We start from the raw sequence: 24,989 nt of genomic DNA on the forward strand, positions 1-24,989 counted from the left end.
GGTTAAATCGAATACATTTAATGTACAAGATGTATTCCTTAATAAGTGAGAGTGACCACTTGTGTTCCAGCTTGCCATGGAGCAGGCGTGGGACATGGATGGAACTGTGTGCTAGTGTGAATCCTTGTTTAAAGCACTCTTTTGTTTCAATAACCCATGACCATTTAGAGTTGGGTTGAACTGGCTGGAATTGTTGCTGGGCCCCTGCTTGATATTCTTTCCTGCAATTACAACAAAGTCCTTCTGAGGCGATTGATGGAGGAGGGACACCCAGGTTGAGTGCCCATTGAAGTCTAGTGTTGAACTGAGAGTTTTGTTCAGGCAACATTTGTGGTTCTTGAGCTTTCAGAAGGAGGCTTTTTTAAAGTTGTGCGTTCCTTTCGAGCCAAACAAGATCTTTTTTTTACAATTTTTGAAGGAATAATGATCTCAACAGTATCTTGGTTGGCTGGTAAGGGATATCTCACAGACTCAATGTCGGCTGATCTGATATTTTGTAAAGCGGTGATGGAGTTGAAGACCGCTAGAAGTGTTGACCTGTTAGGGTAGGGGTCAGAATGGATTCTGTCAAGCATTGTAATTGTTATAATCTCCAGGTCTAGTTGAGCAAGGTGAATAGGGTGTGCTTCACGCAGATCTTTCTTGGCATCAGAAGCAGCACTTAGATGTTGATTTGCAAGAGGTTGAAGTGGGGCGGGGGGTCCTGTCTATGTAATGCGAGGGACTGGATAACCTGTGCTTGGTGAAGTGTAGATTGGCTCGGAGACTCTTCGCGTTTCTGGGCTAGAGTCTTAAATGCTGCAATGTCAACATTTAAATGTACACAAAAGGTCTGTTTTGATTTTTCAGAGGTAGGATGAGGGCAATGAAGGCTATGATGCACAATCTCAGTTATCGGGATGGAGTTCTTCGAATATACAGACATATTCAGGAGATCTTCATTTGTGTTACTGCAAGGTTCTATAACCATATCATCAGATGCTTTGGTTACAGGCACAGCTTTGGCCTTGGAAGGCTCACAGTCAGACTTACCCTTTGGAGATGCCACATTCAACTCAGGAGGGAGATCTGCTGACTGAGACGTATCGGTGCAATTGGTAGGCTGTCCAGAGTGTTCAATTTCGCAACCATCCTGGGCTGATGCAGAACAAGTGGGTTTGGTGATTTTTGATATCAAAGTTTGGTTTTTCATTTTAAACTTTTTTTGGGTGTTATGAGCATATTTTCAGCTTTTTTATTTTTATTAGTGGTATCAATGAAAATTTGGGAGGTGCGTTTCCTGTTCCTCTTTTTTCTTCTCATAATACCTTGATTATCAGGACAGAAGACCTCAAATAGCGGAGTTGCAGTTGCAGAGATTTCTAGCACTTCACCTGTGCTCGGTTGTTCGGAGGTTTTTGGTTGGATGTTAAGGTCAGTAGGGGGAGTCATAGTTACATAAGAGCTCTCCGTCCTGGTTGTTGGCATGGCCAGTACAGACTGGCTAGACTGAGCTAGATCGAGAGCTTTGAATTTGTTGTTCTCATAGGCAGATGTAAGTAAAGTAGGAAGATTCCATACTAACCAGTCATCTTTGTTGATAACAGTATGTAATAAGTTGACCTGGGAGTTGGCTTTTTGGTCTAACGCCTCATACGGTTTCGTTAGCGTGTATATACTTGCATTAACAGCTGTAAGAGCAGAATCAACCCCTGGGTTAGAGGTGGAGGGAAAGCCAAAGGAGGGGCGCGGAGTAGGTTTGGAGAAGGACACCACCATAGAAGATTCAGAAGCCGATGGGGAAGCTGTACGGTTGGGGCAGTCATTGGAGTACAGAGGCGGACTTGGAGAGTCTTGTTGATGTGACAGAAGGGATACTGTGATGGTTTGTGTCAAAGGCACTTGAATTGGTGGCCAAGGACTGAGCAGCGTGCATAACTAAGTTCGGGGGCAGGTGCTGTTGCACAACTTGTGAATATAGCAAGGGAATCGCAGAGGAGTCAACTGTGTGTAAAGTCACGGGGTCTTGAAAGTCTGACGGGACTGCCGACATGCAAGGCGGGGTATGAAAAGACTCAAGGGCGTCATCGGATGTTAAAGAAGTGAAACACGTCTGCATTACCGTTGCTGCCAGCACCTGATTCTGAAGTCGGACCAAATGAAACGGCAGACTGTTCTTTGGTCACATTGGCTGAAGCGTGAGTTGTCGGGATGCCAAGAGGCTCCACGAGGGAGCTTCTAATGTCGGTCTTGATAATGGGAGGGCGTTGCACCGCTGAAGAGCGTTGTCTCTGTGGAATAGGAGGTTTTACAGAGGTGCTCTAAGGTATGTCGGGGGTGGATGATGTGGCATACCAGACGCTAGCCGATATGAGGACATGTTTGGGGTGAATCGGAAACTAATTCACGTATAGTCGAAAGAAAGGAAAATAAGGTGTATGAGAGAATGGAAAATGTTACCAGGCGGTAGTGCATCACGGATCGGAGAGAAAAAAGGGGTGCCTCAGCAGTCAGTACTCGGTGGTACTCGGCTTGGTGCACGTTGCGTCTACTTTTGTGCAAGTCCCGAGACTATGGGCGTGGCTAGAAGAAAAAATATAACGTATTAGCATATATCACACAATAAATGTCCATATAAACGGTCCGTAGGGGTAAATTATTTCCAGTAATTGGTATACCCTGGATGTATACACAGAAAGTTTGAATTAATCCAGCAGAGTGGAGGTGGTGGGTCCTTAGCGCATCGGAAGAGTCCATGAGCAGTACAGCAGTCATTACTCGGCTTGGTGCGCGCCAAGTAGATATTTTTATACAACCTTGACTGGACAGTCCCTTTTATCATTGGGTAATAATAGTATTTTCGCTGTGTTGCAACTAACCAACGAACCTCGACCTTGCAGAGATGAGCCTGCCGTTCCATCCACGTTCCCAAAATTTGACAAGGTGGTTTATAATTGACTTGTGTTTCCAATCTGTATGGACCCCTTCTGGTGTACTAGAGGTGTGCGGCTGATTGATCGTTTATAAACCGATATCCATGCAGGACCACTGGTGCCCTGCAAGTTGATTCGTCACACACAGCCTTTTTAATGTGTAACGACTGCTGCTTCCTTACGGAATGTGTGCATATCGCCGCCCCACCTTATGGCTTCATTCTGTGATATCATCTTCTAGCCAGCAATGGAGCAAAGCGTTGAGTGGCTGCAGATTACAATAGACCAGTTTATCGGCCTCTGCACAGCAGAGCACAGAAAGGAAGCCAGGGGAGAGCACAAACTCTAAATTACCATTTAAGGAAAAGATGTACTTTTTTGTCTGAGTCACAGATGGGCTCAATATGTGTGGCTCTCATTTTAAAGTACAGCCTGGGAAGCAGCAGCGGCGCAATGTTCACCGCACAGACAGTACAGGTGAAGCAGGCATGCACACCTGTACTGTGCAGTGCAGTGCAGGTTTTCCCTGCATGCATGCATGCATGGAATAGCTTGTGTAGTTGGGAGAGTAGGCTCCCCCTCACATCCATGCACCTTGAACAGGTAAAGTCGAGGCAGCAGCAGGGCGCCGTTCCCCTAAGCTCGTGCATTGCCACTGCACAGCATAAGCAGCAGCAGCGCCTCACATGCAACTGCAATAGGTAAATCTGAGGCAGGATGTGTGTATATATACACTGTAGGTAATAGCACCTTGCGTGCACACCTAATGGGTTGAGCAGAGAGGGATGAAGCGGTGCAGGGTTTCTCTGCACACAGGCTGAGTACAGCACAGGAAGAGGCCAAAGACCCCACTCGCATGCATAGGGAGCAGGTAAAGCCGAGGCAGCAGTTGTGCAGGTTTCCACTGCAGTGTCTATGCTGGCAGGGTACATACGCCTGGAAGTAGCGTAGCTGGTACATGACCATAATAACTCTCATAAACTAACATATTTTGCGTTGGCAAGAACAACAGAAACGAGCTTTAGTGCCAAAACATCGGCCGCAAGCTTTAGTGTACCAAACCCAAGTGGTCATAACAATAAGCACATAATAAATAAATACATGCTTTTTGGCATTAAGGGATCAGGTGAGCGGGGGCCCTACTCCATCGTAGGCCCAACTCGAGGCTGATCCGTGCGGCCGTTCTTTTAGCTTACGACAGATGTACACAGCATTTAACAGCATTTAACTTGAAAACCATTCAATCACCAGAGGTGCTTTCCAATTCCGTTTATTTTTATTGACGCTGTCTGGTGACTTGGGCAGGAAGGGTGGGTGTTTTTTGTCCTTTTCCTCTTCTTCGATGCGTTACCTATCCGTGACGAGAGGCAGAAGCAATATGATTGAGCTGCATCTTGTGCAGGGGGGACCTAGCCTAGCAGATGGAGCAGCGCTGCTCCCATTGGTAGCAGTACCTAACTAATTTGCATATGGCTGGACCCATTTTGCAATGGCGCAGACGGGCTAAAAAACTGTGGTGTGGAAGGTTGCCCAGAGCTATGCCAGTGGTTCAGATTTCTTCAAAACCTTCCACCCATCACTTTTTTGGTTTCAGCTGCATCTTGATCCCTCGTGCTTATAGGGAAAATGATGCCTGAGGGCAGGAAGCCACCTCATGTGTTAACTTTTGGTGACCGGAGGCCCCAACCTGTACAGTTGGTGGCCGTACTTTGCTCCCTTTTGTTCCTGTGTACACGTTACCACCGGACAGGTAGGCTCTTGGTAACCTGTTGAGCCCTTTCCCACCACGTCCGGGCTCCCGGCAGTCTGCTGCCGCCTTTGTACCAGCCCAGCCACCTCCCTGCATGTGTTGGTGTCAAGGAAATGGGGGAATCTGTTAGCCCCCTTTCCTTTCCTTTGTGTTAGCCGGCTTTTAATTTCCTTTGTGGAAGAGGATTTATTTTTCCTTTTTATTAGCAGTGTTTCCGCTTTTATCCGCCTGTGTGAGGGCCGCAGGGCTTTGCCTCTCACGTGCTCAGTGATGGCGGCCATTCAGAAGTAGAGCAGATATGTGAAAACTTCCCTTACACCCGTTGTGACAGTTGTGGCTTATTCATCCCTCGTACGGAAAAGCTGGGTTGGGAAGTAGGGAAGTGGAGACGTGTTGCCCCAAATCCAGGGGTCCTTCGCACACACTAAGGGCGTAGACGGGGCTGTAGCCCACGCAGTCAGTACTCGGATCTAAATGACATGCTGCACTTTCAAACTGATCAATACTCGGGTAAAATTATGATTAAGGTCAAGGAAACGTATCCGGGTGATGGAGGTTCGTGGCTGTGGACTGCATACAGAGCCACGGGGTGGGGTAGGGGGCAGGGGAGGGGGAATGTCTGCTGACGTTTTCCGCTTTTATTCAGCTGTGTGAGGGCAGACGGGCTGTTTAGTGAAAGATTAAGCGGCGATCAGAACAGTGACTGAACTCGTGGTCCCTATAAACAGCAGGATTGTGCAGTCGAAACGTGTCCAAAGGACAGCGGTCGAGGCAGTGCAAGCTTCCTTCACTTCGAGCGGAAGTGGTTTAGCACAGACCGCCGCAGTGCAAGCTTCTCTCGCGTATAGTACAGGTAAAGCCACGGCTGTGCAGTGCACGTTTCCCCTAAATACAGGCAGGCAGGGTACAATAATGATTGATCGCAGCAACCCAAGAGACCCTCAGAGGCACTTCGGCAAAGTAATGCAGGTCTTTACACAGACACGCTCAGGACACGGGCAGCCTCACTGCACACACCCCTTACACCAGTAGAACCTGTAGAGCACAGGGTAAGCTTGTGTCATGTGTAGAACAGCTGCAGCATAGACAGAAGTGCAAGCTTATCCCAAGAGCATGTCGAGAGGCTATTACAGAGGTACCCCAAACCTGAGGCCTTGCATGTACACCTGGGAAGCAACGACCTAATGAGCCTTGGGAGAGGAATGCTGCTGCTCAGAGAAATAATGGGAACCTTGCAAATGTGGGAGCCCGCCTGGGCGACACAGACCGTATGTGGTCACAGATTATACCAAAGAGAATATGGAGAGGGGCTGAGTCGCATCAGACGATCGAGAAGTCTCAAAGAAAACGGAATGGCGCAGTGGCAAGGTTTTGCAGAGCACGGGCATGGGGTTCACGCAGAGCCGCCACAGGCTGATCAATTTAAAGTCACTGGAATATTATGAAGGGGCTGGGGTGCACCTGTCAGAGTGCCATGGATCTTTTCTTTTACAACATAAGCCCAACATTTATGGAATTTTGATATGCCACAACAGGTGGATCCAAAGATGGCCGTAGACCCCTCTTTGCCGAGGTGGTATGCAAGCGACCAGTTGCACTGTAAAGACTATAAAGTTAGCTTGGTATGTATCGGAGGGGTTTTCGCTCCTCTGGGGCCCAGCCTCCCTGTGAGACCCAGCGGCGAGGGAGCTGGAGAAAAGGAAGAGAGCTCAGCGTCCCCCGTCATGCACGGCACTCCTCCAGCCCAGGATCTCCTGCCAAGGCATGCGGATCCAGGACATTTCGGTTGGGGTAGCTTTGGCCTAACAAAGTTGGAGTTGGTTAGAAATAAGGGGAAGCAAGGAATTTGTGGTTGCTGCACAAGAATAACAAGTTTGCCAAAGCGTGTTTTGCAGTGGTGACAATCATGAAGTAGATTTGAACGAGTGTAATTGATGTTTAAATGTAATAAACCTGCAGTCTTTTTAGACACAAAGAATAAACTAACTCTGACATTCTGTCTAACGCCATAATGAACGTGCATGTATTGGATGCATACACAGTATGGGTTCATGGTCCAAGTAGTGGCAAAGTGCCCAGGTTACTCACATGCAGCACATGTAGACCATGGGCAGCAGCAGTGCACTTGCAGAGAGTACAGTAAAATGTGCAAGATTCTTCTACAAACAAGCAAGGAACAGCACTGGTAGTAGCGATGCAGGCGGGGTTGTTTACAGGGGCAGCCAATCCGGGGAACGGCTTGGGTTACAGGTGGGGGAAGAGGCTACCAGGGATGGCTTGTTAATTCTCTCACTTGAGAGAGAACAGAGCGTCCTTTGCATTTTTGACAATGAACAGCATCAATACATGGACAGAGTATGAGGATAGACGCCTGCCTTGCCCACACCATCTGCCCACCATGTTGCATCTAAAGGCTTAATTAGATGCATCGCTTCTATGGAACATGGGTCTATGTAAGCGCTTTACCACATATGTATCCAATGGTGTCACTCTAAATCATCACATGACAGCTGCAGAAAAATAAGTGATGTATGTTAACACTATAAATAAGGCATTAATTCACCTTTGGACAAAAGCTCTAACATCGATTAATCATCCCCATTGCTATGATCCGCAAAGTAAAATGTTAAAAAGGGGGAAAAACAGGGACTTGAGGAATCTGGAAAAAAAATCAACGCTATACGGCTAATTATCATACACTGCGGAAACGTATATTGTTGAAGTATATACGAACAAGATGAGGGAAATCTGTGTATGGAACTATAATAAAACGAATTGTGCATTGATTAAGGCCATCTGTAGGCATGAAACACGGACCGTTTGGCAAACTATTAAGAGTACCAACGGTGGAAATATGGTTCCTTCTGCTAATCTTATCCCTGCACAGACCTGGCACGAATACATTTCAACAAAATTTAAAATTCCAGGTGCATTTCAAGCTTCAACCTTTGTACCAAAAAGCTATACAGAATTGGGCCGCCTGCAATGGTCTCTGGATGACATAAGGTGAGCAATTAGCAAACTATCCTTTTCAAAATCTGCTGGACCTGATGGGATCCCTCATTGTGTCTTTAAATCCGACCCTATAGTATGGGCGGATATTCTGAAATCCAATTTCGAATTGATCATCTCTTCTGGAAAAATCCCTCAGGGATGGACGACTTCGAATATTATTCCCATTTACAAAAAGGGGGACCCTGCACTACCGGTAAATTATCGTCCAATTTCTTTAATGAACACAGAAGCAAATATCTTTTCAATATTGCTACTCTATGATTTGGAACAGCATATTAGTCAACATGCTCTTTATTCCAAATTCCAAACCGGTTTTAGGAAATCAATGAGCACAACTTTAAACGGTACAATTATATCTCACATATGTTTGGGTATTAACTGTAAAGATCTGTGTCCCGTTTATATAGCGCTAATTGATATGTCTGCGGCTTTTGATTCTGTTATCCGAAACATCTTATGGCACAAATTGGAAAAATTAGGTATACCTTCAATGCTTGGCACATTTGTCTCCTCTAAAAAAGAAGAGAACAGTGTAATAAGAACGCACATTGAAGGTGTGTCCACAGATTATGCCCTATTGTACAAACTATGGGTTTTCAGATGCATACTCGATGAAATGGTGAAGAAATAATGTATTTTGTTTATATGAACCATTAGGGTCTTTTTTATATGTATTACTTGAGCTTTATAGCTTTTTTATGACTGCGATAGACATTAAAATGTGTAATTTATTTAAAGGTCTTGTGTGTCTACCTGTATTTTGAATGGGTAGCATGTATGTGTAATTGGCAGATGCGACAGACAAACCCATAGCCTGAAAGGGAGGAAGCCGTTCTTGTGGGATTTTCTTGTTTGTTATAGTATCCAGTCCTCACCCACATGGCCCCTAAAAAGAGGACCATATAGCTCGGTGTAAGCTAACAATTGCATGCAGATACATCTTACAAAATACAGATTACTAAAGATGGAGCAACTACGGACCCAATAAAAACATTCTTGGGTCTCAAGCAGGGATGTAATCTCGCGGCTACTCTTTTTAATCTGTATATTTCCGATTTGGATCATTTGGGGCAGGAGTTAATTAAACTAGGAATACTCCGTCTGCAATGGCTTGCCTTTGCTGATGATCTCATTTTTTTTACCCCACTCCATCAGGACTTCAAAACAAATTGAATCGGTTTGAAAACTTTGCAAGAGAGCACAATTTGAGCCCCAATCCCGCTAAAACGGCAATTATTACCTTTGGTTTAAAGAATAGAAAAAAAAAGCATTTCTAATGGCAAATATTGAAAACACTGATTCCGCTTATCGATGAAACCATCTACTTGGGATATTATATATCGGATAGGAATTCGATTAAGCTATGGTTTGCTCAATTGAACTTGAGAGCTAGACCACTTCTCTCGCAGCTAAAAATAATTGTGGCCAAATACTGTAAATTTTCCTTGGTACCCTTGATAGATTTTTTCAACTTAAAGGTGGAAAGCGTACTTTTGTATTTGATGGATGTTTGTTTATTGAATATGAACACATGCCTTGATTCGTTACAGGGTCATTTATTGAAATCGTTGAGAGAAAATCACTAATTGCATGCAGGGTGAACCCCAATCCCTCAAAATCCCCAAGAGGAGCGAGACCCCCAGGTTGTGAAGAGAAAACATCCCCTTCCGTGCCTGAAGGTCTGGGGGCGGGGAGCAGCCGTGATGTCGTCATTAGCGTACGTGATAAGGCTTCAGCATGTTAATACAGCAGACATGCTTTTGCGTGCTGCACAGGCAGGTTTGTCTGATTTGCGTGTGGGAGGGCTCATTGGAAAGGGGAGGACTCTCAGATAGCTGGATCCTACTGCATCTCACTGGACCACCAGGGAATTGATTTTAGGGGTGGGGTCCCCCACAGGCAAAACATCCTCTCACCCCCACCCTGAACTTTGCCACAAAGTTGGTAAAATGTTGTTTTGCCTTCTTTGGGGGTAAAGTGGTGGTGTTTTCCACCGATTTGCTCCCAAGGAAGGCAAAACAACATACCACTAGTGGCTGATTTTTGTCCATCAGGGGTGGTCCTGTGCCTTTGGGGCAACCCTCCCAGGAATCTCCCCCAAGAAGGGGCAGATCCTTGCTGCTTTGCATGGGGGCAACATTGAGGGTCTGCCCCCATTTTCCCACCCCAGGGAAGCTGAACCTCTAGGCCACCTGGGAAATGATTGTGGGGGTGTGGCCCCCCCAGGGGCTAACAGCCCTCCACCCCCAACACAAACATTGGCACAAAAGTGGCGCAATGTTGTCTTGCCTTCTTTGGAGGCAGATGGGTGCTGTTTTGCACCGATTTGCCCCCACGGAAGGCAAAATAACATACCGCTAGTGGCATTGGTGGCAAATTTGAGGGTAGCAGAGGGCTGGCCCTGTGGACCAGCCCTCGCAGGAAACGCCTCAAGGAGGTGCAGATCCTTGCTGATTCCCTGGAGGGGCAGAATTGGGGGTATATTCTGCCATTTGGCCACCCCCGGTGAGCAGCAATGTCCACTAGACCCCCAGGGATTCTATTTAGGGGTGGAGGTTACTTAGCAGATTAGCATCCCTCTCCCACTCTAGACCCAAAAGGGATGGGGCATGCAATGTTTACCCTCCCTGGGGTAGATCGTCAGCATAACCTGCCAGTCTGCCCCTAGTGAGGGTAAAATTTGATATGGCTGTCCTGGAGCTTTGGCTGGGCCATTTTACAGCTTTTCCCTCCAGGGAGGGATAGGGGCCCCGCCGGGGCTTCCCTGCAACCGCCGCTGGGCTGAGGGATGGTCTACCCACATGCTAGGCAGACTCCCAAGGCTGCGGACGGCACCCCTAGACAACCCTAGCCTTCTGGCCAGGCAGCATTACAGCTTTTTCCTACAGGGAAGGGATGGGGACCCCACTGGGGCTCCCCCAGGACCATTGCAGCGCTCCCCGACTCTACTCCAGCTTGTTGCCGAAAGCACCTATGTACTGATTTGAAGCGGAGTAGCAAAAACTGAAATCTTTCACATTTTGCTGCTGAAATCTTTGCCTGAGCACCCCAGTCCACCAACCCAGAGAGCCACTTGATTCTAAAAGTCTTTCCGTGTTTTCCCCTACCGGGTTGGGCCAGTAGTGTTTGTTTGCTGTGTGCATTTTTGTCTAATTATAGCTCCTGTTTTTATTTAACGCTGGTTGGACATTTCTTTTTTATTTCGGTTGGTAGTTGGAAACCACCAATAGTACCCTGGCCCGAATTACACTCTTGCACCTACAGACCACCAACAGAAATAGATAGCTAGGGAGCAGGGAACTGCTAATATACAGCACTAACACTAGAAGGGGGGGACTGGACACACCCCGTCCCCGTACACTAAGCACACTTACAACACAGCCAGAAACACCCCATGCCATCACTCACAACAATAAGATGGCCAAGAAAGGAAAGTGGCAATAAGCTTACCTATAGGAATAGAAGTTAAACAGTACAAGTCCTGCAATGACCTAGGATACATAACCTACTAACCCATTCTCAAACCTCTGCATACTGAACTCGCCCGAAAATCCACACAACCATCTCTCGCCCAGCAAATCGCACGCACTTCACCACACTGCAACAAGCAAACAACACATAAACCGCACCAACAGCACACGAGTTCTCGCATCGGACCGATACTCGCACCAAAGCTCAGCGCACAGTGAAAACCGAACTGAAGCCGCCAACAGCACACCACTTCTCTCACGTTCCTACTCCTCCTCCTCCTCCCGAGTAACTTGCCCCGCCCGCCACTTGTTTTACAGATCCGCATGAGCGCCTGGGGCCCAATTCCGTTGGTGACGGTGTGCCACCTTTAACATTTAACATCTGTGCCATTACCCACTTTCCCTGAAGAGTATAGCCTGCCTCTGCCCACATTACCACAAGAGGCGAAAGAGGTGTAGCTGTCGGGCTGTGCCTGTTTCACCTTTATTATTGGGGTATCTGCTGGTCCAGTAGTTGGCCGGGGCAGGCTTGGGGATTTGGCCTCTGTTCATTCATCACTCAGAGATTCCGAGATAACGGCCCCTAAGCAGGGGAACTGTTGGACTTGATCCAGGTGGTCTCGCTCTAGCTTAGACTTGCAAATCTTGTCTTTTTCTCATTTTGCTGGAAATCATCACCTTTGCTTTAGACACGTTGACGTTTAGATCACGTGCTCGGCTGGCGCACTTAAACTGCTGCTGCCTCCGTTTTTCCTAGTTGCAGTTACTTTATAGTGGTGCAGGGTTCTTCTTAGCAAGCTGTGCAGCACAGGAAGTTAGCAGCGCAGACGCTTCTCACATGGGATCATAAGGGTTGCAGGTTTCTCCCTATACACAGGGGAGGCCAAGCAATGGTTGTAGAGACGCAGGCGACCTTCCCAAGCAGAGGGTGCGTGTGGCAGTGCATGGTTTAGCTGTACACACATGGGTCCCTTCCACGCACAGGACACAGGCTGCTGTAGTGCAGGCTTCTCTGGGTCCAGTAGAAGCAGCACAGCACGGATAGCAGCCGTGCAAGCTTTCCTTGAACACAGTACACGTGTACAGCCCAGGCAGTTGCAGTGCAAAGGCCCCTCGGACACGCAGAGCGGATACAAGCAGTGCACTGCCCTGTACTACACGTACAACTTGGTCAGCAGCAGTTCACCCCCGCCCCCTCGCAATGCATTCTACAGGTACCCAGCATACAGCAGCAATGCAAGTTTCACTAACAGGCCCTTCAGTTGAATCACGGGCAGCAGCAGTTTACCCGCCATGCAGGAAAGGCACCGTCCACACAGGTAGTAGCAGCACAGCTTCCCCTCACGTGGAACAGGTAATGCGGGAGCAGTACCAGTGCAGGGCCCTTCTATAGGATACATACGCTGCAGATGTGCAGGGCCCCCTCCCCTTCTTCTGAACAGGTAAGCCCATGCAGCAGCTGTGCAGGTTCTCCTACAGTACATACGATCAGGGGATGGGTAGCAGCGCAGAGGCTGCAGCAGGACCTCCTTACCCCACATAACGACTGGGTAAGGTGTATGTTGCAGTAGCCCCTCCCCCCCTTCACTTGCACAAACAGAAATGAACGCAGAGGCAGCAACAGCACTGCAGCGTTTCCTGTGTGTACTAGATCCGGTGCTATCTAAAGACACAGGCCGCTGTAATGCGAGGCTTTCCTTCTTGCAGAGACAGAGCTGCTACACCTCGGAGTTTCTTCTGAACACATGTTTAGCACAGGCTGTTATTGCTGCATGCAGGCCGTTGGCAGATGTTACCCAGTGGTGCAGATGCACAAACCCAATAGTCCGGGGGTTGGTCTCACCTGAGGCATTGGTGGTTCAGTGGTAGAATTCTCGCCTGCCACGCGGGAGGCCCGGGTTCGATTCCCGGCCAATGCAAGGCACGTTTTTTGGCAGCAGACGATTATGACTTTGAAGACGGGTCCCTAATGGATGTTGCCTGCAGCGACCCTGTTACAGGTTTTTCAGCTTTTAACCAGCTGTGAGTACATTGTCGCCCATATAACCTTGGCTGCTCAGTGGTAAATTGCCTGAGTGCGCAGCAACCACGAGAACACAAACATTACACGTGGAGCTGTGAAAACCTTCCTTGTACGCAGTGGGGTTGGCAGTGGAAATGTAGGTTTCCCTCCAATGAATAGCCAGATAGGGCACACGCAGAGCTGGTGTAAGGCACAGGCAGCAGCACAGGTGGGTCCTACACAGCAGCGCGCACACAGCCAGTAAGTAGCAGCAGCACAGCCACCCCTCGCCCGGAACAGGTAGAGCAGAGGTTTCCCAGGCGAAGATACCACCATCCAACATCCACACAGGCAGGCAACTGTACTGCAAGGCGTGGACAGCGAAAGGCTGTACTTGGGAGACTAACTTTGACTTTAGGGCCAGGTTACTGACGCTTTTCCGTTGCCAGATGTGTGCAGCATTGCTGATACAAAATTTCTCGTCTGAGGCATTGGTGGTTCAGTGGTAGAATTCTCGCCTGCCACGCGGGAGGCCCGGGTTCGATTCCCGGCCAATGCAAGGCACATTTTTTGTGGCATCTAAATAACTCTTTGTACTTTCAAAGGGAGGAACATATGAGAAACGTGTCATTAAGTTGGTTACAGCAACTTATTTAAGCAAAACATCGTGGGGGCCTGCAAGGCAGGCGTGTGCCACAGGATTTCCACCGTCTACTCCCTTCTGGAGTCATCCTGCAGGGTTCCTTGGTCTTCAGCTTTTTTTCTGCAGTAGAGCAGAGATGCAACTGTGCAAACTCCCCTTAAACTCAACTTGTTTGGTAGTAGGGGGAGGACTGGCAACTTTTGACCTGAGGGGCAAGTACAGTTTTCTGGCACATGGTGCTGTGGCCTTAACTTCCAGAGCAGCTGAACACAGTTTTTTTAATTTTTTTTATTTTTTATATTTGTAAAGCGCACTGCAGCCCAAAGGCATCAAGGCGATGTTGCAAGCAAGTGACTTAGTTACAGGTGCAAGGGATTGCTCTTTGATAACATTGAGGATAGCTCAGGTGCAACGCGCTGGTCTCAAGACAACTCGAAGCAACAGGGTTCGATCCCCAGGTCCACACTTGGAAACCTCTGGGTAGGTATTGAGCCTGTTATAAATAACCTATCATATCATATTGAGCAGAAACCTACTCAGAGTGCAAGAAAATAGATACATGTACAGAGCTGCATAATTAATAATACAGAGCAGGCATTGCCTTTACATTTCATTAGGTACAGGACGGACCGGTGATGGCAGGCAGCCGGGATTCTGAATGCATCTTTATACAAACAAGAGCGGAAGGGGCATCGCAGCAATGAAAGGGAAACTGGAGCCTCCAGCCCTAGCCTTCAAGGTTTTGGGAATGGTGACCATGTTTGTGTATGCGGTTCTTGTGGTCTGTCAGAGATGGGTTTAGCAAATCTCTGGGAGAGGTATGGCGGTGCCTTGTTTTGAAGACATTTGTGCGTCATAGCGAGGGATTTGAAGGCGATGCGCACCTTTTAAGCGCAATGCGCTCCTAAATGGACTAACCTTCTGGTAGCAGAGATGTGGTCCCTCTTTGAAATGCTGGTAGCGGCCCGGAGGGCATTGTTCTGTATGGTCTGAAGTTTCCTGATGTTTTTCGTGGAGGTGCCTACCAACCTCTTCCTCACCCACACATTCTCAAGTACATATAGTAGACATTATTTTGAATGCAACATATTTTCAGTGGTGGCATGTCTTTGCTGCACTGCAAAAGCATAGCTGTTTTCCCCTAATTTTGTCTTTTTAAAAAAAAATATTTTTACATATTGCAGCTCTGGCCCAGGGAGCAACAGCTCAGCCAGCCCGGGGGGCTATTGCACCCTTGCCCACTGCCCAGATAAGTCCCTGTTTGGTAATGGTGGTTTATTCTTCCCCCACATGGAACATCTCAATAGGCCAGTGGAAATGTGTCCCATAAGCCGCCCAGCACCCCATCCCCCCCCCCCTCACCTTCTGTCCAGTACGCCCACCAATTAAATCTCCAAGCCTTTAATCTAGACAAAACCATTGGCCACATTTATTCACCGCAATTCTAACACCACAAAAATACACTTGAAAAATGCACCATCAAACCACCCGGCTCCCCAGATTGTGTTCACTGCAAAACTATTTTTACAATTCGCTAAGCATGCAGAACATTTGTAGTCCCATAACGTCCCGCCTTGAAAGACCCCTTGCTATGAAACTAGTACCAACACAACTCATAACATGAAATGTGGGGTGCCACCTCCTCTGCTATTCTATGATCTCCCCACCACCTCTGGGGGACGATCCTGAGCTCCAGTGTCATAATGCTGTAGAACTTGGGTCCCCAACCCGAGGCCGCGTATCACCAGCACTGAGTGACACCAGTATGCATACCACTCAACCAGTGAGCTCTCCCACCCATCTATCGCGATGAAATTTCAAAGCCTCTGTTGACCATGAACTTTAAATTCCCATTGTTGACAGCCACACTTCAGTCACCACGCCACGGCATGAATATATCAGTCCAGTTATTCATCCTTTGCCTGCCACCATAGGGTTCTTTCTTGCAAATGCCTTGTCAGTAAGTCCCTCATCCCCTTCTGCCCAAGGGGACCATGTAATTTCCACCCAGGTGCACCACGATCAGGAAAGGGATGAGGAAGATTCTTCTGCTATAAGGCGTCCGCTACTACGCCTCTCATCTACGTCAGCCTCAAACCCCAGATGCCAAACCAGTCAGATGCCATTCTCCTCCACTGTAATCTCCAAGGGTGCACCTAGGCTAAAATTTCAGTGGGAGTGACTGGGCTAACCATTTAAAGGTTGGGAAAGGTGCTTACTTCAGAGACTTTGGGGAGGGGCAAATTTTCTTTTGTGAGGGCATCTAATGTCTTTACGCATTCTAATGAGACTTTCCAGTGGAGCTTCAATGTTACAAGCAGTTAACCCTCTCCATCACGTCTGAAACCAAACACATAAGAATTGCCGTGAGAATTGGCTGTCTGCTGACGCATCTACACCTCCATCCAATCACTCCGCAGGCATGCAGGTGCTAACCCCACATCATGATTTCAATTTCCTAAAAACGGATTGTAAGGGTACAGAAGGAGTAGACTGAAACACAGGTGGCATAGTGATTGCTATAGACTTTTATTCAGTATAAAAATAAAGAGAAAACCTAACTTTCCCTATATCCATGAGGGGTTTCCCTGTCTCAACTAAAGTAGTGCTAATGGGTCTGTCAGGATGTCTTTGTAACTGGAGTCCACCGTCCTGTGCCAAAACGTCCCTCTCTCTGTCCCTTACACTTATAACTGAACTAAAAGGTTGCGCCAATGTTCATGGTCCAGGAGAATTACTCCCTCCTCCTGGACTGGATGGGACAGTTCTGGTTGCAAGTTCCTCAGCATGGGGAATTACTCCATTCCTCTTGTTCTGATGCTTCACAAACAAAACGAGGATTGCTGACCATTTAACACTCTGCGTTAAAAGGTTAACTATTTCTTTACTCCAGGAGGAATGACTCCTTTCCCCTGGATCACTTGTTTGATCCTCCTTGCAGGCTCAACTACCAGGGGAATGGCTCCCTTCTCCGACGGCCTTCCTAGGCTTTGTTCTTAAAGTTGAGAACACCGGGGGGGAATGTCTCCCTGCCCTGGATTTTCTCTGGCTAACTTCACAGTTCACAACACCATGGGGAATGACTCCCTTCCCCTGGCTTCTTAGTTTCACAATTCAACCCTTTGCTGTTTTTTTCTGACAGACCTGGCCATTCTCCTGCAAGGTACTGCCTCGAAGAAGATGACTTATATTGATTTTCCATTGTGGGTCTGGGTCTTTTCTGCCAGGTACTGCCACAAACAGAATGACTTGTGTTGTGTTTCTGTTCTTGGGTTCTCAACCCTTCCCTGGTGTCAGTGGTTTTCTCGACCCCCACCAGCATGAGGGAGACTCCCTCCGACTCTCTGGGTTTCTGAGCTGGTCCCAGGCGCTCCACTGGTGGTCAGTGGTATCTCTGTTCCCACTGGGATGAGGGAGTTTTATCCCTGAGACTATGTTTTGTTCTCCACTCTACCTCACCCGGTCTCCCATGTTCCTCATTACCTGCTTTTCAAATGGGACACGTCACCAGCTCTTCCAGAGTTTGTTGTTCTTCCCGCCAGCCTCTCTGGTCCTCTTCTGTTCCGACTGGCCTTCTCCAGCGACTCGTCGAGCTCCTCCAACTTTTGCAACCATCACTAAACCTGATGGTCCACTTCCCCACAGGCGTAGTACTGCCACTCCTTCTGCGATCATGGTAGGAGTCGACCTCCTGACGGCTCCTCAGCGACATCTCGCCCTCTCTCATTCGCTCGGTTTGAATCTCCCAGGTAGCTGCCGTGGGCTTCTGACTTCTGCAGTAGAAGACACTAAGTCCTTCTTCAGTTTCCTTATAATAGGGCTTGTTCGCCTTGCGTAACGTCCATCCTTGTTGTTACTGGATCCGTGGTATTCTTCATGCTTCTTGTGAGCCTCCTCGTCTCAGTACTTATAGTCTCATCAGTCTTCCAGGCACTGCAGTAATACCTGGGTCTACTATCAGTAGTGGTTAAATCTTCAGTTTTGCAGAGATACATGGAAGTGTTGGTAAGGTTTTTGGGTCTACAGTGTAGGGGTTGTTTTGTGTTGTACCGCGTTATCTCTAGATGGTCCTCCTTGTCCCTAGAGGGGGAGTCTATCCCCATGAGATCCTCCCACTGAGTACCACTCCCAGGGGGACTATCGGGTAGCGGCCTCACCTCCCTGGCCTGATGGGAAGGGGCTCCCACTTTGGGAGAAGTGACGAAATCTAGTGATTTGTCACAGTATGCATATGAATGCAGGTGGTAATAGTGAAATGCTTTAGGTTAGTTTGCAGGGCCTTTGGTAACAGGGAAGCCCAGGCACTGTTTAATGTCGCTGTCCTGTTCTGTCGGGCCACTGCCCTGTAGGTCGGCCTGGGCGAGTCAACATAGCCCAACATGTCGGATTAGGGAGTGCTAGATCTGCTCGATGGGGTCTCTCTCTCTCTCTCTCTCTCTCTCTCTCTCTCTCTCTCTCTCTCTCTCTCTCTCTCTCTCTCTCTCTCTCTCTCTCTCTCTCTCTCTCTCTCTCTCTCTCTCTCTCTCTCTCTCTCTCTCTCTCTCTCTCTCTCTCTCTCTCTCTCTCTCTCTCTCTCTCTCTCTCTCTCTCTCTCTCTCTCTCTCTCTCTCTCTCTCTCTCTCTCTCTCTCTCTCTCTCTCTCTCTCTCTCTCTCTCTCTCTCTCTCTCTCTCTCTCTCTCTCTCTCTCTCTCTCTCTCTCTCTCTCTCTCTCTCTCTCTCTCTCTCTCTCTCTCTCTCTCTCTCTCTCTCTCTCTCTCTCTCTTACACACACACACACGTTCATGAATAGTGAATGATCCACAACACCTTCATGCAAGGCCCACATATGGGCGGGCTACATATATTCAGGAGTTAAACTTTGGTAAAGTGTCCTAAAGTTGTTTAGCAAAACATTATTAACTGAAATAAAACTCCATGGCGATGTGCGTGCCAGGCTTTTGAAGGGAGGGGTAGTGAGGGGGATGTCTACTGTATACAGTGCCCCTTCCTCTTCATGGGTTGTCTGTCGGGCTGTTAATAGGTGTTCAGTTATTGTCCTGTTGTAGAGCAGAGCTGTAACTGTTAACTTTCCCTTAAGCTGTAACGGTTGGGCAGTGGTGGTTTATTCTGCCCTCACACCGAACAGCTCTTTAGGGAAGGGAACATGTCTCACACCGACGGCTGCGGGTCAAGCGCCTCTCACACAAGCAGGGCCGCTACACTTACTCACACACAGTATCTGCCAGGCAGATACGTAGAAACATGTAAAGAAGAGGTAGCAGCTGCACACTGTTATAACACTGGCATTTCAATGCATAGGCAGGTTAGGCGGTAGCAGCAGCGTAGGATCACCTCACATCCATGCACACAGGACAGGACCAGCACAGGCAGCAGAATGCAGGGGTCCCCCGCATATTGGCAGGGCAGGATCACCGCATGTGCGCAGGAAGCTTGTAAAGCAGAGGCGGCAGCAGCAGTGCAGGTTTCATCTACAGCATGAGCAGCACCCGCTCAGGGTCCCCTGACTTGCCCACTAAACCGCTAACGCAGAGGCAGCAAGGGGTGCAGGTTTAATCAGCAATAAGCAGGTCGCAGCACATGTTGCAGCTGCCCTTACCCTCTCACTTGCACATGGGACAGGTAATGCAGAGAGAACGGTGCAGGTTGCCCTCGTGCACCCAGAGCAGGCGTCATCTGAACGGCCGGGCTACTGTAACACAAGGCTTCCCTTCTTGCTGTGGCAGAACTCCTATAATTGGCAGTTTGAACTGAATATTTTCTGCTTTGGGCAGGCCGGTTTTTCAAGAAGCTGTTGCCAGATGTTCTGTGGCTGTACAAAAACTGTTTTCCTGCGGAAGGTTTCAGCTGAGGCATTGGTGGTTCAGTGGTAGAATTCTCGCCTGCCACGCGGGAGGCCCGGGTTCGATTCCCGGCCAATGCAAGGCAATTCTTTTTAGCGTTTAAATGTTTTTTTCCTTCAAAATAAGGAGCACTTCAGTAAAGTATAATCAAAATAGTTAGAAAGGATTGTTTGTAGCTGAAACAAAACTCATTAGGGAGGTGCAGGCAAGATTGAGAAGGGTCGGGAAGCGAAAGGGTTTGAACTACAGCACCTGACCAAGGATTACTTCTAGCCAGTGCCGCAGCTCCAAGGCAGGGGGTGGGGGGAGGAGGGGCAGGTAAGCGGTGCCCCATGGCGGACAGATCCGTGAGAGGGTTGGGGCTAGGGGGCGTCCAGACCACAAGAACACGGCTCTGGGCGGAACCCGCCCCCCCTCTCCCTTTCATTTAATGCTTCTGCCGGCGGCACCAGGCAACGCGACACCAGGGACTGGCGGGTGAACGCGCCGACCACGGAGGCAAATTGCGGGCGCCGCCCCTTTAGTGGGGGCTCCCACCCAGCCAACCCCCAAAGAAACAAGGGCCAACGTGGGCCAGAGTTGGGGAAGGGGAGTAGCACGTCACAAGGTGGTGGCAAGGGGGGGGGGGCGGCGGGTGCGGGACGCAGAGAGTGGCGGGCTATATAAAGCCCTGCTGTTTGGGATTTCACTCTCTCGGTCCCTTGCCCCCTCATTAAGGGGTTGGGGGAAATAACTTGCTGGAGGATGATGGTTAGAACGGAGGGGGGGGGGTAGGGAGCAGGCAACCTGGGGAATAGATAGAACAGAATATGGCGGCAAGGGGCGGGCAGAAATGGAAGGAAACTTAAGGGGGAGGAAGAGACTCAGGAACGAAGGGTGGAGGGGAGAAGGATACATTGGAATTAGATCGGATGTAAGATCAATGAAGAGGGTAGGATGAGAAATCAAGAACGGTGAATTGAATTAAGAGTAGCATACTAGACGGAAACTGGGAATAGTATATAGAAGGGCAGTAGTGACCACTAAGCGCTAGAATTAGAATGTTAGACGAGTAGAACAAGGGAATAGAAATTAGAATGAAAGAAGGTACGTGGAATTGGGAACGGAAGGGAAGAGTAGAAGGCCATGTGTACTGTGAATAAAGGCTCTGAAAAAAGGGCCTGGGGAAAGTGTACTGTGAAACAAACAAAAGTAATGGCCATGGGTAGAGAGGGAAATGTGTATGGAGGGCCGGGCTTACCCAGCAGGGTCCTCGGAACGCTGAAGGTGAGGGAGGTCCTTAAGAAGCCACACCGGCGTAGAATATCTGGTGGTGCGGTGGAGAAACGGATCGCCTGTAAGATAACTCCTTGACTTTATGCAAATAAAGCTTTCTGTGACATTGTGATTTCCACCTTGAAAACTGGTCTTGCCTCTTTATTCAGGGAATCTCCTGGAGGTCTTGTTGGGGTGGAGGGAGGGGTATGAACGAGGTAAGCATGCCAGTGTGTTTGGGGAGGCGCAGCTGTGGGATGTCCCTGATAAGGCTGGGAGGAAGGGCAAGGTGGGGACAACACCTTGGCCCCTCTTACCAAAGCGGTGCTAAGCACCTAAGGCTAGTTAGTCAGGAAGCAGGGAGACTCTAACAAAGAAAGCACCTCGGGGTGAGGCATGCCATCGCGCCAGCCAGCCAGGGGGCTGGACAACACAGCCCCCCACACAGTCACTAGAAAGCCCCCCACACAGTCACAACAAAGCCCAGGGCCAACCCCTGGGTACAATATAAGGAGCTGCTTTGGCAACAGAAAAGCAGAATCCAGTTTGGGACCCTGCACGAGGACCCAAACGAACAAGTACTTTGCTCATGCAGAGTCACAAACAAGTACTTTGCTCATCCAGAGTCTCTCTCTTACTTTTCCCAAAACCTTCCCACTCTAAAAAAAAAGCGAGAGAAGGGGAAGGAAGACAGGACACCGTACAGTGCCCACACTGACGTGGGACAAGGAAGGCGGCACTGGCCAGAGGGTGCAACCGCAGGACCCAGTCCCCAAAAGTACATAATATTATGGTTATTTTGATGGTGATGTTGTTTATTACCATAATTATGTGCAATAAAAACCCATAGCCTTTTTATTGCCAAACACTTACCCAATGGCTCGTGTGTTACATAGGGGTCGGGGGTGGCTGGGGTTTGGTTACTCCATCTTTGGTTCGTCCCGTCTGCATCTGGGTCCACCGTTTATAATGGGCGTACAGACCTCAACTCACAGTACTGCACTACTTTTAAAAGATGCCAGACCAGCTGCTGGCTACACAAACTTTCTACAGCACTGCACTGCTCTCGAGGTAGGCCAGCGCAGTGTCAGGTAAAAATGTCAAACATTTGGTCGAATTACAAAAATGTAGAAAAAAAAAGTCGGAAAGTTTTTTCGAATGCTTTCTTTTTTTATTTACATAAAAAGGGTGAAAACAGATTTTTTTTTTTTTAAAAAAAAAAGGGAGGTTGGGGGAACCCCCCCATTTCGAACAAAAAAAGACATTCTAAATTTTTTTTTCAACATTATTTTTTCGACATTTTGACTTTCCACAAAATGTTATTCGAAAATGTCACTATAAATCGGTCCGCGCTTTAAACAATAACACTTTAAAGTAAATGCACACTAAGCATCGGCCCTCTTCTACGTGTTGCCTGGTGGCCTGCTGTTGATGGGGTTTCAGCTGTTCTATTGTTTCACATGCCCTCGTGTGTTACCTTGGACAAGTGGTAGATTGGGTGTGTGTGTGCTGTGACAGGACAGCGGCCAACACAACTAAAACAGCAGCAGAGCTGCGACTGTACAAACATCCCTTTAAAGACTAGTTGTTTGTTAGTGGTGGTCTATTTTTCCGGAACACAGACGCTGTGGAAATGTCACCCAAACATCTGTAATGGAAGCGTTCCTCTCTCAAGCAGAACCATGCAGCGTAGACCACAGCTCTGCAGCCTTTCCTCGCGCACGGATCAGGTGCATCCCTGGCAGTTGCAGTGCTAGGTTTTCTCCTAAAAGCAAAATGGGGTCAGACCAACACAGTGCAAATTTCCCTCAGCTGCATTGAGGGCGGGCAGGTGTGCAGGGGTCTTATTCACAGTGATGTCTGGGGGGGGGCCCTCTTGCCTCAGCTGTTAAACGCTACCTGCACATGTTAGCAACAAATGGGTATTGATTTGCTGTAGCTTAAGGTTTCCAAATGGAAAAGGGTAGTGAAAAATTGTAAATGCCCTTTTGCGGTACAAGCAGTTTCATTTTTGACAGTTTTGTATGACTGGGGCCCATACTTGCTCACACAATCTATTGTACAGAGTGGTAAGAATTCATTTAGTGCAATACAGGTAGAGGACTTGCGGCTGTGTTGTTTATAGGCAAAAAAAGAGGTCGGATTTCCGAAAACAGATTGCAAAGGGTGATTTAGATGGTTTTATCTTTTGAGGTTTAAGTCCCACCTTTCCCTTGACTAATCTCCAAGCATATTCACTCCTGTACAGCAAAGGGCTGAACACATGATGTAAAACATGTCTGTGATAATTGATCACCTTTTGGAGAGATTGGTCTTTGGTCAGTAGATGCAAAGTGGCATGGTGTGAGGAATTCGACTATCTGCACGGTGGGTGTGAGCTTGCCTGGATTTTATGATTTTTAAAGACATGGAATGTCAGATGAACCTCTGAAAAATAAGTGGGGCTAATCCGCACGCATTTTCCTATGCACACTGCACGACATACAGATAGACCTGTTTACTCTGGGTGGGCGTAGCCTACAGTCATGCCCCCCTCCTGTCCCCCCCTGTCATATTCAGTTGGGGATATGACGGCCAAGAGTACATCAAGGCATCTTAAAAGGGGGAGGGCAAAACCTTCCTCCTGCCATGGCCAGCCTTATTAACTAACAAAGGCTCCATGGATCTGCCCTGTCCTTTGTTAGCTCTGCTGATGGCAGCTTTGCATACTAATATGAGTTAATTCAAACAGGCCCACGGGGGGCCTGGTCGCAGGACTAACAAAAGAGACCAGAAACACCCCCAACCTTTGATATGCATCTGAGTCAACCATAAGCCAGCTCCCGCCTCTTAGTAACAAGGGAAGTGAACTGTCAGGTCTGAGACGGCTGTTTACAGTAGTCCTCCATGCAGGAGGACCCCATTCAGAATGTATGACAATGTGTTTTTCAGACGTCAGAAAGTCTGGTCTAGCCACAGCTTCAAGAGAGACCTGCTGCTTTAATTAGGAACCACAGAGAGCTCAATTAACCAGAGACTCTTTGTGAGGAATTCGATAATCCGCACAGGGAGAGTGCGCTCGCCTGGGCTTTTTTGATTTTGTTTAATAATGAAAAGGAATGATGGGAGACCATTCTCCGAGGACTGTGTGAGGACATTCCACACACAGTCCATCTGCTTCCTGCACAAAATGATAGTCCCTTGTACTCCGGGAATGTACTCTGGGAAGACACAGCCTACAGGCGCCATCTTCCACTGTCATATTCAGCTGGAATGTGACAGCCCCGGATACATCAATGCATCTCAAGAAGGGGGAAGGCACAACTGCCTTCAGCATGGACAGCCTAATTTAAATATCAAAGGCCCCATGGATCTGCTTTGCTTTGTCACCCGGCTGGCGGCCGTGCATACTAATGAGAGATAATTGAAGCACGCCTGAATGAGCTTGGTTGCCGGAACAGACAACAGGAAAGGCTGGGCTAACACCCCTTTGGTATGCAATGTGTCAACTTGAAGCTAGTTCCCACCCCTCTGTATGAAAGGCAGTGAAATGCATGTGTCGGTCCACTGTTTACTGTAGGCAAACCCCTGCAGAGCTGACCCCTTTCAGTGGGGAGAATGATGTGGTTTGTGGGAGACAGGAAGTCTATTCCCAGCACACACTTCAAGTGAACCCTGCGCTTTAATCAAGAGTCACAGAGGGCTCAGTTAACCAGAGACACTTTGATCTACAACAGACAGGGAGATGAGTGGGACATGGGTATACCTTGTCACCCCTGTCCTGTTGCAGACCACTCTGGTCCTGACCTCATGCATAACAGAAGATTGTTGGTGGAGACCCAGGATTGGTTCATTAGGTAGGCTTAGCTAGTCACTGGGGCCCATTTGGCTTTAAAAGAGGGCCGAACCCCTCAGGATCATTTGAAGACTTTGAAAGGAGTAATAAGGAGGACTCATTTGGACCCGAGTGGAAAGTACTGTCTACCTTACATCTTCTTCCAGTAAAGGAAGGCCAGGAGTTCAAAGAGGGAAGCAAGAGCCCACCCCTAAACCTCATTTAGGGAACAGAGGGAGATACCGGACTCATAGGATCCGTCCAGCAGCTCCAGAACCGGTACCCAGC

The 24,989-nt window shown here is 48.3% G+C and overlaps 1 protein-coding gene and 3 non-coding genes across 7 annotated transcripts in view; all 4 read left to right on the forward strand.

Annotated features, from left to right (window-relative positions):
• VAC14 (VAC14 component of PIKFYVE complex) overlaps positions 1–24,989 on the forward strand; it is a 1,997,670-nt gene that overhangs the window by 161,650 nt on the left and 1,811,031 nt on the right. The gene's annotated exons all lie outside the window — the stretch shown is intronic.
• On the forward strand, positions 12,996–13,066 carry TRNAG-GCC (transfer RNA glycine (anticodon GCC)). The gene has a single exon. It is a non-coding gene; the product is annotated as a tRNA-Gly (tRNA).
• TRNAG-GCC (transfer RNA glycine (anticodon GCC)) lies at positions 13,638–13,708 on the forward strand. The gene has a single exon. It is a non-coding gene; the product is annotated as a tRNA-Gly (tRNA).
• TRNAG-GCC (transfer RNA glycine (anticodon GCC)) lies at positions 19,643–19,713 on the forward strand. Its single transcript has one exon. It is a non-coding gene; the product is annotated as a tRNA-Gly (tRNA).

This window comes from Ambystoma mexicanum, chromosome 1p, assembly GCF_040938575.1.
Source record: "Ambystoma mexicanum isolate Mex_15411 chromosome 1p, UKY_AmexF1_1, whole genome shotgun sequence".
NCBI classification, from domain to species: Eukaryota; Metazoa; Chordata; class Amphibia; order Caudata; family Ambystomatidae; genus Ambystoma; species Ambystoma mexicanum.